Here is a 14581-nt window from a genome sequence, read left to right on the forward strand (position 1 = left end):
TTCCCTTTTCTTAACTTTGAAATAGCTTCAATTACCCGGCATACAATAGTCACCTGGGTTTAATTTTTTTTTTTTCTTTTTTGAGGGGAACTCATTTTAGCTAAGCAATTACAAACAATAGCTTGATTATATTTCTAAATGCTTTTGACACAAGCAACTGCTTCTTTTCCAAAGCATGCACTGAGCTATCGGAATATTGTAATATTTCCCTCCCCCAGCAGTTTTGCCTGGATCTCACCCACTGAAGAAACCAACTGTAAATATTTGACATTCCTTGTACTTCTGGTAGTCCGCACTGTTTAGCCTTCTGGGGCTCTCCATTTCAGTTTTAAGCCTCAAGGGAAAATGGAAAGAAAAAGCTGGGGTATGTTTTAGGCCCTGAAACTTTGCTTCTTTATAAATAGTCACCCCTTGGGGCACCTGGGTGGCTCAGTCGGTTAAGCATCAGGTCATGATCTCCTGGTTCGTGAGTTCGAGCCCTACGTTGGGCTCTCCGTTGATAGCACAAAGCCTGCTTCAGATTTCCTCTCTCCCTGCTCCTCCCCTGTTTGCACTCTCTCTCCTTCTCTCAAAAATAAATAAACATTTAAAAAATAATAAAAAAAATTGGGGCACCTGGGTCGCTCAGTCAGTTAAGCGACAGACTTCGGCTCAGGTCATGATCTCATGGTTTGTGGGTTCGAGCCCCATGTCAGGCTCTGTGCTGACGACTCAGAGCCTGGAGCCTGCTTCAGATACTGTGTCTCCCTCTCTCTCTGCCCCTCCCCTGCTTGCACTCTGTCTCTCTCAAAAATAAACATTAAAAGAATTTTTTAAATAAAAAATTTCATAAAAAATAAAATAATAGTCATCCCTTGAGGGATGCATGTTAGGATGTTGCCATAGTTTAGGTTTCTAATAAAGCTTTTTGTGTGTGTTTGGTAAAATAGATATACGTAAATTTTACCCTTTTAACCATTTTAAAGCATACAATTCTGTGGCATCACATACATTCACAATGTCATGCAATCTTTGGCACTATCCATTTTCAGACCTTTTTCATCATCCGAAACAGAAGCTCTGTACCCATTAAATAGTAGTAGCTCCCCATTATCCTCTCCTCCAGTCTCTGGTAACCACTAATCTATTTTCTAACTCTATGAATTTGACTATTCTAAGTACCTCATATAAGTAGAATCAGATAATATTTGTCCTTTGACGTCTGACTTAATTTCACTTAGCGTAACGTCTTGAAGGTTGATCCATATGGTAGCATATATCAGACTTTCATCCCTTTTTGTAGATCCCATTGCGTGTACATATGCCCCATGTTGTTTATCCACTCATCTGTTGGTGGACACTTGGGTTATTTCCATTTTTTGCCTAGTGTCTAATAAAGTTTAACATAATAAATGCATGGGATCTGGCTCCTCTGTGACCTATGACCAACGTAACAACTACATTTTACTTCATTTCATTCTCTAGAAATAGGACATCGGGGCACCTGGGTGGCTCAGTCCATTAATTGTCCAACTTGGGCTCAGGTCATGATCTTGTGGTTTGTGAGTTTGAGCCCCGCATCGGCTCTCTGGGGTCAGCATGGAGCCCACTTCCGATCCTCTGTCCCCCAACCTCTCTCTGCCCCTTCCCTGCTCAGGCCCGCTCTCTCTCTCTCTCAAAAATAAATAAACATTTAAAAAAATAGAAATAGGACATCAATTAGAGCACCACCAGGGCTCTGCAGGCAAAACTGGTGCTGGAGACAGTCAGTGAAAGATGAGGATCCGTGGTCACTATGGACTTTTGCAGAGCTACACCTGAGGGTCTAGCTGGTCGGAGATAGCACCCTGGGGGAGTGGGATTGCACAACACAGGGGTTCTGACTCTGTAATAAAAGAGAACTTGCATTCATTCGTTCATTCATTCAATTCATTAAACTCATTCATTCTATCATTCTCCCACTCGTTCATTCCAATATTATTTAACACAGTGATGAGCTCAGACTGCCCTGAGCTTCTAACCGTTAGAGGCAGAGAGGCCCGTAAATTGACACTGACAAAACCCAACATTCAGGGCTTTGGGAGAATCAGGATGGCATGCCGTGGGAACCCAGAGAGGTGCCCCTCCTGTCCTTGGGAGCCAGGAAAGGCTATCTGAAGGAAGTCACACCTGTGCCAAGTCATTAGGGAAGGGAAGAAATTAGCCAGAGGGAGCAGAGGATGGAAAGGGTGAACCAGGCCTGGAGAGGGTCACCCAAGGGCCCAGAGATGAAAGGAAGGACCTGTAGTTGGCTTACGTGTGTGACTTGGGATTTGAGGTGGGGGTGTGGAGATGTGTGAGAGGCAGAGGCAGTGAAGCCACAGATGTGGGCAGGGATCATTTGGAGAGGGGAACTCGAGTGGTGTTTGGGCTCAACCCTGGGGCAAAAGAGAAGTTCTGAGGGCTTTGAAGCCAGGGAAGAAAGCAGATCCTGTTCTACCCTTGAAGGAGGCATCCAGCTGAAAATCCTAAGAACCAACATCCACTGAGCATTTCTGAGGCCTGAGTGCTGCTCTGGGGCCTCATGCTTATCTCAGTTAACCCTCACAACAGCTGATCAGGATGAGTGATGAGACCTAGAGAGAATCTTACCAAGGCCTCCGGGCGTGGGTGGCAGGATGCAGATCCCACTGATGAGGGACCATAAGGCAGGCTGAGGGCAAAGTACAAATATAGGGGGGAGGTGTGTGACGTCTCTCAGGCACTCCCAGCTGCCCAAGACCAAAGGAAAGGAAAGAAAACAAATGGTTAACTGATAAAGATCACAGTCATGCAGGACATGAGTCTCCATCAGTTCACAAATATCTTAGTAAATTACAAGACAAAGGCAACCTTATCAATTGCTTAATCTCTAGAAACTGGTAGGCTCAGTTTCCTGAGCCCCAACATCTCCTCCTCAGTGATATGGGGAACAAAGAAAGGCAAGAAAGAAATGGCAGGTAAAATTAAATTTCCTTATAACCTGCAGCCCATTGACAAATTCTTGAGGCAAATACAGAGAAAACATTTCCCCAGGAACCCCCCACCGTCTTAATGTTAATGCTTTGCTAGAGGGAAAACAACTTTAGCTTGACAAAAGCGAGGCCTCCAGTATCCTGTGAATCTTTTTCAGCACAGGAAAATCTCTTTGGAAACTTCCCTTTTGACCTTACCTCCCCAACTCTATAGTACATAGCCAGTCATTCCTCACAACCCCAGTGCAGCTCTTTCTGCCCAAGGGTCCTCCTGCCCGTGAGCTTTAACAAAATCACCTTTTTTGCACCAAAGACATCTTCAAGAATTCTTTCTTGGCCGTCAGCTCCGAACCCATCATCACCCCCAAAACGTCATCATAACCATCACCGCTGCTATTCCGCGTGGTCTGGGGAGCAGAATCAACCGTATCTCCCGGGAACTTGCTGGAAATGCAGAACCTTGGTCCTACACCTTCCAGAACAGAATCTGCATTTCAACAGGATCCTCCAGGGTGATTCCTGAGCACACTGAAGTTAGAGAAGCTCTAAGGTGACTCCCGGGACTAGCTGCATATGAGACTCTCCTGGGTAGACCGAACCCCTGGATGAAGGACTGCAGAGTTTCTGGGGCTGCCGCTCAGGCATCAGGATTTTTTCAAAGTTCCCCCAAGCCCTTGGGTGACGCGTCCCCCTTTCCAGGGAGGTCAGGCTGACTCCTGCAGGAAGGAGGGAGGAGGGGAGAGGGAGGGGGAAAGGGGACTGGGCTCCCGGCTCCGGAGGCTCTGCAGCTTTAAGAAGGGGAGCTGGCTGCCAGCCACGGAGGCCCCGGGAGGCCGCCTGCCATCTTGCACGGGCCACGTGAGCACAGGCTGCAGGCTGCGACAGTCAGCGCTGGGCCCGGCCTGGGCTTGCAGACCCGAGCCCCGCAGGCCGGCCCCAGCGGCGGTGGCGCCGGCAAGCCGAAGAAAGGGGACCTTTATGCCTTTTGGGGGAAGCACACATTCTGCAAGGCCGTGGAAACAAAGAGAGGAACTGTTTGTAGCCCTAGTCCAGACGTCCCAAACAAACAGTAAGTCAGGAGGGCACGAACACCGCACGGCCCCTCCCCCAGGACACCACACACATGCACACATGCACACACACACATACCCCTGCAGCTAAGGGGCAGGCTCTGCCCACAGCCCACCCAGGGACAGCCTGGCCAAGCCAGTGAGCAGGACAGAAAATTCCCTGAAATTCTTTCTCCAGGGTTGGGGGATGGGGGGGGGAGGGGGCTCTGAACTTCAGGGCTCAGCACAGGTCAGGTAACACCTGATGACTGCCCACACCTCAGGTGTGAGTGGTGTTTCTGCACTCTGTCCCTCCACCTGCAGGGGCCTTGAGGTCCGTGTCCTTGTCCTGAGAACGCCTTGGTCCCGTCGTGAAAGCAGAGAAAGTGAAATTGAAACCTGTCAGTTTAACTGTCGGTCTTTGGGCCACCAGCTTGCCTGGAACAAGGCAATGAAGCTAATGGCCAAAATGGGGGTGGCTGTGGGGGCTGTGACAGATGCGGGGCAGTCGGCGTCCCAAGTTTCCCTGGGCACCTGCAGGGCATAGGCAGGGACTTTGAGGAGGGAAAGGTGGAGGGGAGACAGCAGCCAGGACATCACCTCCACCTTGGCTGGAGGCAGAGCTCTGTTAATCCTATTCAAGACTTTCTCCAGGCCTTGAGTCCGCTTGACTCAGTCTCCACTGGGAGGGGGCAGGACCAATTGGCACAGGTGGCTACGGTGGCATGCCCCTGACCAGTGTGTGCCACCAAATGCTAAAGGCAAAGCCTTGTGACTTCCGGGTGTCTCTTCTCTCGTGTCATCTGTGCTGCCCTGCCCCCTCCTCCATTACAGACAATTGAGAGCTAACTATAATCCACCTTACTGCCTGAGAATGTATGCGAAAATTATCATGCGTTGGGAGCGGGTAGCAGGTTGAGATTATGTTGGCAGAGAGAAGGTTGGCATTGATTGGCACGCAGAGGAGGGAAGCTACTTTGTGTCTTCAAGATAACTGGGTACAAGCTAAAAGGAAGGGAAGGGGAGGTCCAAGAGTAGGGAGCAAAGAGAAAGTTGGCTTTACCGGTGGGTGGAGTGAAGATGAGGAAGAAGGAAGAGGAAGGTGGCATGGGGTGAGCAGGGCAGGGCAGGACGGGGTTCGCGGAGAGGAAGCCGAATGGTAGCTTGTCCATAATAACGATGAAGCATCTTCAAGAGCCAGATGTGACTTCTGGCTGCGGGGGCTAGATCCCAGAGATCAATTGCTGGCCCCTGACGTGTTTTATTTATTAACCTGAGCACCCTTGGAAAGTGGGGAGGTTTCACGCGTGACTCTGAAAGGTCTGCACACCAGGCTTAAACTGCAGAAGGGCAGCTGAAGCTGGAGCTGCACCTGTTCGCCGAGGTCCCCACTCACACCGCAAGCATTTTGTCTTCTCCCCACCCCCACTCCCCAACTTCTGTTACCTGCCGGGTTCCCACAGGCATTGATTGCAAACGGCTGCTACTCCTGGTCTCGATCATGATTCTCTTCTGTTGAGCCTGTGTGTGTGTGTGTGTGTGTGTGTGTGTGTGTGCACGTGTGTGCACGCGTGAGGCTGTGTGTGTGCACATGCCAAGCACACAGGTATGCTGTCTTTCAATTAATTTCAATTAATCTCTCTCCCCTTTTCAGCTGAGGATGGCAGATGCAGAAAACCAAGTGTACCCCTCTCCTTACAGACTCCGCAGCCTTTCCAGGCTATCTGCCAAATTGCGAGATGGTATTTGCATTTAAAAAAATTTTTTTGAGTGCATTTTCTTATTTTGGTTTAAGTATTTCCCAGCCTGCCTGAAGGCAATATTTCATGTATGCCACACTTTCTAGCTTTTAAAGCATTTCTGCAACATGCACGAATTCATTTTCTCCTTCCGGCAGTTCCGTGAGGTGGATAGTTTGGGCCCCCTTCCTGTGCTCTCTTGGAGAAAACCGACAGTAGAGAAACTAAATGCCTTGGTCCTGCAGCAGTTGTGAAGAAAAGTTAATAAAAGTAAGCTGTGTCCCTTAGACTGCGTGGAATTATAAAAAGCTAGGCTTGGAAACGCATAATGACCATGGGTAGGATGTCCATCCAGAGTACTACTAGCTTGACTCCTGGTTAGGCGACTCGGTAGCTGTGAGTCTTTAGACAGAGTACTGAATCTCCCTGTGCCTCCTTTCCTGTAAAATGGGTATGACAGCCCTTATCTAGGGAGTGTTGTGTGGGTTAAATGAGATAACACATGCAAAATGTTCAGAACAACACCTGGCACACTGTAAGTTTTCAGTAAATATTACTATCAGTACTAAAATTATTATTATCGGTACCTTTGCGACAAGCTAAGTTGTAACAAAAGGACCCCAAAATACATTTGCTCAAAAAGGATAGAAGTGTATTATTTCTCTCTCACCTGCTAGCTTGGAGGTAGACGGTCGGTCCAGGACAGGTAAACAATTCTGCTCCACAGGGTCATTCAGGAACCCAGGTTCCTTGTGTTGTGTTTCTTCCCATCCCCTAGGGTGTCCCCCTCTTCTGCCTAGTTACAGCTCCCCAACATTATATCTCCTTTCTGCTCCTGCCTGCAGGCAAACGGCCCCCTTCCAAATGTTGTAACTCTGAAGCTGTTCATGCCCTTTCACTCCTATCCCTCATTGACCAGAACGTGGGCACACTTAGCTGCAGGTGGGTCTGGCAAATGTAGTCTCCAGCTAGGCCAACTAAATATGCCCAACTAAAACTTAGGAATTCTCTTACTAAAAGGAAGAAAGGGAGAGTGGAAATTGGGAAGAGTTCATGGTCACTGGGTTCTTAGCCCACCTGAGCTCTACTTCCGACTGGATGCCTGATTTGCTCCTGGATTTCTTCTTTAGAAAAACCCAGGGACAGCTCTTGGCTCATGTTTCAGATAAATACCCCTGGTGGCAGCATGGGTATCTCCTGCTGGCTGGTCAGACTGCCTGTCCGCAGGGTTGGGCAGCCTGTCCCCTTACTGCCCAAACCTCCTAGCAAGAGTGGCATTGGCTCTCTTTGTTTGTTTATTTTCTTCTGGCTCTTTTGACAACTTCCCCAACAGGCAATGTAAATTCCACACTCTGTTGTCTCCAGAGAGTCACTCTTCCTTGGGATCTTGAGTCTGGGGTGGCTGATTAAGGAAGGGTCCCTGTGTCCTTCCATTCTCCTAGAGCTCATCCTTGCATGCGTTGAAGAGGGAACCTTCTCCCCACCTCATCAAGGATTATCTATGAGCCCGCAGGACTGTAAGAAAGAAATCAAGCCACATGTTTGCTGAATGGATGGGCAGCCATGTGGTCCCAGAGCTCTGTAGTCTTTTAGTTCAACTTCGGTGATACATACTTTCCTGAAAGCACTAGTTTAAGTAGCAGCCTGGCTCAATGAAAGGAAGTGTGGATCAGTATTCCATTCTCATTATTGCAAGTAATTTATTGGTTGGGTCAAAGAAAGGCATATCAATGGTCTAGCGGGAGCTTACTCCAGGGACAGAGAAGGTACTTTGAGGTATATTGGCTAACAGATGAAGGAGGACATTTGTATTTGTTGAGGGCCTGCTATGTGCCAAGCACCTGCTCAAGGCAGCAGTCCAGGCATTAAGTAACAAAACATGCACCTGATGGAGTTTACAACCTAGCAGGAGTACCATGCATTAACCATCTCATTTAATCCTTGTAAATTCTGCAAAGCGTGTATTTTTCATATTTTGTAGGCCAAAAATTCAAGCTCAGAGAGGGAAATGGTAAGGATGCTTTTAAACCTACATCTACCTGATTCTAAAACTTTTTGCTCTTTCCATTATTATTTCATCGGCCTCCAGACACTTTTTGTGTTGAAGAGGGAATCTAGCCTATATGTAGGAGAGACGTGGTCCCCTGTGCTAAAAACCTGAAACGGTGATTATTATAAACTCAGGGGTTGGCTTCACTTGACTGTGGTGGTTGGATTTTTTGCGCTAACCTGCATCTCTCTCTAATCACCCTTGCCCACTGATCCTTCTCTGTGCACCCACCTGGTGGAACCCCACTTCTGGAATAGTTCTGCCCTGCTCCTTTGTTGGGCTCTGACTATAGCTGGAGAAATTGTCTGCCAAGTCTGTCTGGACCATTAGAGTACTAGGTTCCCAAGGCTGCCTGGAAACCCTCCCAGATGTCCCTAGGCCTCCCCTGTCCCATTATTATTGGTGTCTCCTCCTGGCTGTTCCTCTTTCATCCACCCTGTTTAAACCTCCATTTCATTGCCTGTCACTGTCATTGACAGGGAATCCATCCTGTCCATTGAGAAAACTGAACACAATTTAAGGCCCCAAGAAATTCTCAAGGTCATCTCTGGCAATCCCCCCAGCATATCTCCTACTCTGCTTCTCCACTCCTCCCGTGCTAGGGAAGGGGTGTGCTCCTGCCCACGGCCGACCTTCTCCTTGTGCTCCAGACACTCTCTCATCTCCCCTAGAGACACCCTCCCCTACTCTCTCCAATCATTCTGTTCTCTTGTTCACATCTTCAGCTTCTTGCCTACCAGTATTTCTCATCACTACCTGAACTTGTTCAAGCTCTCCAATCTGAATAGTACCCTGTTCTCGAACCCGTATTCCTGTCTACTTCTGCCTTCAGTTTCCCTTTCTCTCTCCTTTCGCAGCCCAGGCTTCTTGAAAGAATCATCTACACTGGCTGCTGACACTGCCCCCCTGCCCATTCAGTCCGCCATCACCCGTCTGGCGTATGTTCCCATGATCAAATGCCCAGACTAACGTCATGAAAGACAGCCATTCCCGAGATCTAGTTGTTGTTTTTCTTCCCTAGAATGACTCCATCTTTCGAGGGCATTGGTACCATTACACACCCACACATTTTGAGCCTCTCTTCCCAGATGACTTTGCTCTCTAGGTTTCCACCCTACTTTGCTGGATATTTTTTTCCTATCTCCTTATGGAGACCTCCTGTTCTACTTACTCCCTGAATGTCTCCAGGGTCTCTCTGTCCCACCCACTGCTCTTCTCACCCTGTCCCTTGGTGTCCTCAACCATATATGAGCCGACACTCTCCTGCTCTCCCTCCTGACATCTGGTCCTGAGTGTCCAGCCTCTCTTGGACTACTGCTTCTGGCTGTCCCCAGGCTCCTCCCGCTTAGCATTCTAAAGCCAGACTCCTCGTCAGGCTCTTCCAAGACTTGCCCCTCTTCTTATGCCCCCAGTTGTCAGGAACGGTACCGTTACCCCAGTTGCCCATGTCAGAGCAAAGAAGTCTAGTAATTATCTTGGATCCATCCTTCTCATTGCATCTCATTGAACAGGTATCATGTTCTGGTGAGTCTAGCTCTTCCAGCTCCTGAATCTCCCTGCCTCTCATTCTCCTACCACTGGGGGAAAAGCCCGTACTGCTTCTCACATAGCTATGGCAAAGGGCCCTTGAGGGACCGCCTCTATTTCCATCCTCCACTGCCAGGGTCATCCCTCTAGTGCTGTTGGCTCAGGGCATCCTCCTGCTCCTCAGTGCTCCCAGAGATTTTGGATAAAGCTCACACTCCTTCAGCTAATCACACAACCCTTCCTGATAATTCCGGGTCTACCCTTACAGCCCCTCTCCATCTTTACCCCACGCGGGGCGGTGCAGGTTCATGCCTAGCGACATGCCTTCACCTGCAGCACCTTCTGCCTTCCTCCTGGTGCTGATCTCCAGTTGTCTGTCAAAACTCAGCTCGGGCAGCATCTCACAGGCCACGTCTGCCTGGCACGGCTGTCACCATTTCACACACCGGATTCCCCGTTAGCAGCTCCAGGGCCGAAGCACACACAAGGTGCTCTACAAATGGTAAAGGCATGGACTATTTGTTTCAGAAACTTTTAATTCTCACTCAGGAAGCCTGAGGCATCAAGTTAAGGTCCCTTGTAAAAGCTCTTCAGGGTGTCTCCAGTTTTTTAATAGAAGCATGGTTTGACCTTGACAATCAGACATGTAGAAGCTGTGCAGCCAGTCAGCTGAGGGTAGAGCAGTTAGTCGTTCCTCATTCACTCCCAAGTTGCTGAGCAAAAGGAAGCACCACTGCCCCTCTTCCCCGCTGCCTCCTTTCTCTGGGCTGTCAGCGTGCACGGTATTTTTGCATATGCCCTGGGGTCCTTTATTCTCTGGGGTTTCTGAATTCATTATATTATTGCATTAGGCCCGAGGGGTTGACAGTTCAGCAGGATTCAAGGTTTCAGGGAGGAAATAGGGTCTCTGGGGGGGTAGCTGCTTGTTAATTTACGGTGGACCGGACATTTTGTGAACGGTGACTTTCCTCAGCCAGGAGCACTGAAGGTTTGGAGAAAGCTTTGGGGGGAGGTGATGTTGCCCTGGCCAGGGAAAGCATGGTGCTCCAGAGAGATTGTTTGTGTCTCGCTCTAATTCTCCAGCGGCACAGAAGCAAATCTTCTCGTTTTACAGAAGTTTTCATTGTTTGTTATGATAGTTTTAGCTGCCGTGCTTGAAATTTACTTGCTGCCAAATCTGTTCTCCGGAACAGCCGAGATTCTGTCTCTAGTCTTTGGTGGTCGCCTCAGCATTTCGAATACGGCACTGGCTGGCTACCCAGCCGTGTGGAACTAGGCTGGTCCCATCTCCCAGACCATGAGAGCCAGAGATATCAGGAGCCTCATTCCTGTCACCAGGTAAGACCTCTACTTCTGGTGCTCCCCTGAGTCTGGGCTTCCCATGACTGAGGAGATTGGCTGGCATCTCACAGAATGTGCCAATCAAGACCCAGGGTTTGCAAGTGATAGTCTCAACTCATGACCTATGCGAGAAAGATGAATTCTCTGGCTGAAAAATGCTAGAGGGAGATCTGTGTTTAGATATGCTTGTTTCTAGGGTCAGGGATAGCATCATCAAGGCATGCCTCTCCCTGTGTACCTTTGGCTCTGCTTCCTTCTTAGCTGGCTTCCTTCTCAAGCTCTCTATGGAGGGACAGAAATTGCCCTTAACATCTAGCAATTTCAGGACAAGAAATTCTTCTTTCCCAACAACTATACAGAGTCAAAAGGTACCTCTAATTGCCTACTCTGGGTCATGTGGCTATCGTAGTTTGTTTGGGCCGTTAAAACGAAAATACCACAGACTGGGGGACTTAACACGCATTTATTTCTCACGGTTCTGGAGGCTGGGAAGTTCCAGATCAAGGTGTCCACAGATTTGGTGTCTGGATAGAGCCCACTTCCTGGCTTACAGATAGCTATCTTCTCACTACGTCCTCACAAGGCAGAAGGCGAAAGGCAACTCTTCTGTGGGGTCTCTTCTGTAAGAGCACTAATCCCATTCATGAGGATTCTACTCTCACGACCTAATCACATCCCAGAGGCCCATCTCCTGATACCATCACCTTGGGGGTTAGGATTCCAATATATGAATTTAGGGAACAGACAAACAGTCCATTGCAAGGACCATCCCCAAGGCAAACAGCACGATCTTGGGGACGGAGTATTTTGATTGGTCACCTGGGTCTGAGATAGTGATTGACAGCCCTACCAGGGGAGGGACAGTCTTAAAAATGTCTGGGCATGTATGGGTTTCTTGGGGCCGCACAACAAGTTACCATAACTTGGTGGCTAAAAACAACAGAGAGATATTACCTCACGGTTCTGGAGGGCAGAAGTTTGAAAGCAAGGTGTTAGCAGGGCCACACTCCCTGCAAGGACTCTGAGGAATCATCTTTCCTTGCCTGATCCAGCTTCTTTGACCCCAGGCAGTTCTTGGTGTCCCTTTGCGTATAGCTGTATCACTCCAGTCTCTGCCTTGACTGTCATATGACTGCTCCTTCTGTGTTTCTCTTGTTCTGTGGGTGTCTTGTCCTCCTATAATGATATTTGTCATTGAATTCAGGGCCGACTTGATTAATCTACAATGATCTCATCTCGAGATCCTTCACTTAATTACATCTGCAAAGACCCTTTCCCCAAATAAGATCACATTCACAGGTACTGGGAATTGGGACTTAGACATATCTTTGGGGGGAGGAGGCATAATTCAACTAATTATAGGGCAGAAAGTAAGTAATAGATAGCCACTACACTGTACCCCTTGACTGCCTAGCATAGAAACAATTTCAGAAATGTACCACCATGCAAACATTTTTCCCCATACAAACAATTTCAGAAATGTGCCACCCCAACATGGTACAAGCTGCCCACATGTCAGCCAAGCTGGTGGATGTGCATTCTTCTTGGTCGGGTCTGGATGTTACTCTTAATAATCTGTCAGTTATTAAGAGCAAGTGGTCAAGTCAAACACCCCAGCATTTAATGGTCGAGAGAAAAAATAAAAACCACTTGCCTTTATTAAAGGGAATGGGACTACAGCACACACACTGTGGCCACTCGTCCAACATTCTACAGAAGAGAACTGGCAAGAAACCACTTCAAATCTGCTGGAAGATCTGAGTTCCTCAATCGTCCAGGGGTGCCTGGGGTTCTGCTCTCCGGAAGACTCTCTGTTGCTCTTTACCCTCCAAGAGTGGCATCAGAGAGAATGCGCCTTCTGGAAACTGTATACTCTAGCAGGCCACTAGATGAGGACCTGAGGACAGAGGTCTGGGGCTGGACCCAGCAATTGAGCAATCTCATGCTGTGGTTTGCTAGACGGGGGTGTCACTGGCAGTATGACTCTTTAAACTTGGAGACAGTTGCTGGGCAGTTAGTTTTCTGATAAGTCCATAAGCTGGCAACCAACACTGGAACACCAGTCATGCTCTGGAATCTGGACCTTGTCCTCACCATGTCTGTCTGCTAACAGTCATCTCTGTGCTCTTCCCTCCGCCAGCTTTCATTTAGACGCACAGCCACTTGGCCTCTGCCCTGGACACGCTGAGTAGTGGGGGAGAGGCAGGGCTGATTTGACCACTTGCCCTCAGGCTCTTTCCCAGTGGACCGCTGTCTAGGGGGGGGGGGGGGGGGAATGGTCACTTTGGCCAGGAAGGGAGGGCCCAGCAAGAGCTGCTGGAGGACAAGAGGCCCTCTCCAGTGTTCCTCTCTTATCTCCCACTGTGTTTTCCTTCTCTTGGCCTGGGCAGGGATTTGACTTCTGCGATCCTGAAAGATAATTTTCTGGCTCTCAGCTCAGTTGAATCACTGGCCACAGGCAGAAGGAGGATCTCGTGGCTCTGTTTTCCCATTTCTCTGCTTTCAGAAAGGCCAGCTGAGATTCAAGTATGTCTTTTGTTATAGAACCTTACTAAAGTCTGAAGAAGTAGCCAATGCACTCCAGAGCCCAGCTTTTTAAAATATACGGTCTTTAAATTTCCAACCTCACTGAGCATGTGGTTTGACTCCCCAGACCCAACAGGAGAGAGTTTAGCAGCTTTGCTCCATGTAGCAGATATTGCTTACTTTCTGGTCAGGGAGGGGGAGCTCCACACGGCCCTGGTCCCCACCCCAGCACAGCCAATTCCACATAGTAGGGCTTGCCCCTTGTAACCCCCTGCTCATGATACAAAATTCTACACTACACACAGCACACTTTTGATTGCAACTAGATCTGCAACTGTCTGCATAATGGGTATCAGGAATGGCTGGATCAAGACACTGGAATGACAGGATGAGGACTTTGTCTCTCTCTTACCCCTCTCTCTACCCCTCTGTGACTCTCCAGTCCTCCTTTCTGCTTTTTTCTCTGCTAGCTTCATTTTCAGACAGATTTCATGGAGCTCTGGGCCTGCCATGCATTTACATACAGTAATGTTACCTCTTTCTTGATTGTTCCAACAGAAGGACATGGATGACTCTGACTGGGCTGGCTTGGGACCTCTGTTCATCCCTGTATTAACCACTGAGGCCAGAAAAGCAGAAGTATCCCGCTTAGCTGTCTTGAGACACGTGCCCACCAGACAGCCCCTCTGGGTTGCAAGGAAAGGTAGTCTCTGAAAGGAAAAAAAATGCTTGAAAGGCAAAAATAAATGTGTAGGAGCTAGGCCCCTGAGCAGGTTCTTGATCTGCATTTTCCTTTTGGTCCAGAGCATGGCAGCCTGCCCAGCCTTCGCTCGCACCCTCAGAGGATTTGACCTTCTTCTGCATCCTTACCCATCACTGAGAGGCCTTTTTTCCTTTATGTTAATTTTTTATTGTGGAATGTATCATACATACATATAAGCCATATGCTCAGCTTAAAGAACAGTGAAACAAACACTTGCATCCCACCTCCCAAGTTAAAAAATAGAACAGTGTGAGTTTCTTAGAAGCCTCTGAATGCTCCTCCCTAGTCAACACTCCTCTCTCTATCGAAGAGAACCTCTACAGAATTCTATGTTTATCAGCCATGCTTTTCCATACAGTTTTATTACCCACATGCACACACACACACACACACACACACACACACACACACTCTTAAATCTCTGAGCAGTATATTGTTTGATTTTGTAGAGCATGGATGCCTATTTTAATGCTATATTTAATAATATGATAGGGGCACCTGGGTGGCTCAGTCGCTGAAGTGTCTGACTTCGGCTCAGGTCATAGTCTTGCGGTTTATGAGCTCGAGCCCCATGTCGGGCTCTGCTGACAGCTCAGAGCCTGGAGTCTGCTTCA

General features: G+C 48.4%; 1 protein-coding gene across 1 annotated transcript in view; it reads left to right on the plus strand.

Moving 5' to 3' along the window:
• Positions 1-3790: 3790 nt before the first annotated feature.
• Positions 3791-14581, plus strand: part of DGLUCY (D-glutamate cyclase) — a 71805-nt gene continuing 61014 nt past the window's right edge. The window contains 1 exon segment of the mRNA XM_047864091.1: positions 3791-4041. The gene's annotated coding sequence lies outside the window, so the exon portion shown is untranslated.

The sequence above is a fragment of the Prionailurus viverrinus genome, chromosome B3, assembly GCF_022837055.1.
Source record: "Prionailurus viverrinus isolate Anna chromosome B3, UM_Priviv_1.0, whole genome shotgun sequence".
NCBI lineage: Eukaryota > Metazoa > Chordata > Mammalia > Carnivora > Felidae > Prionailurus > Prionailurus viverrinus.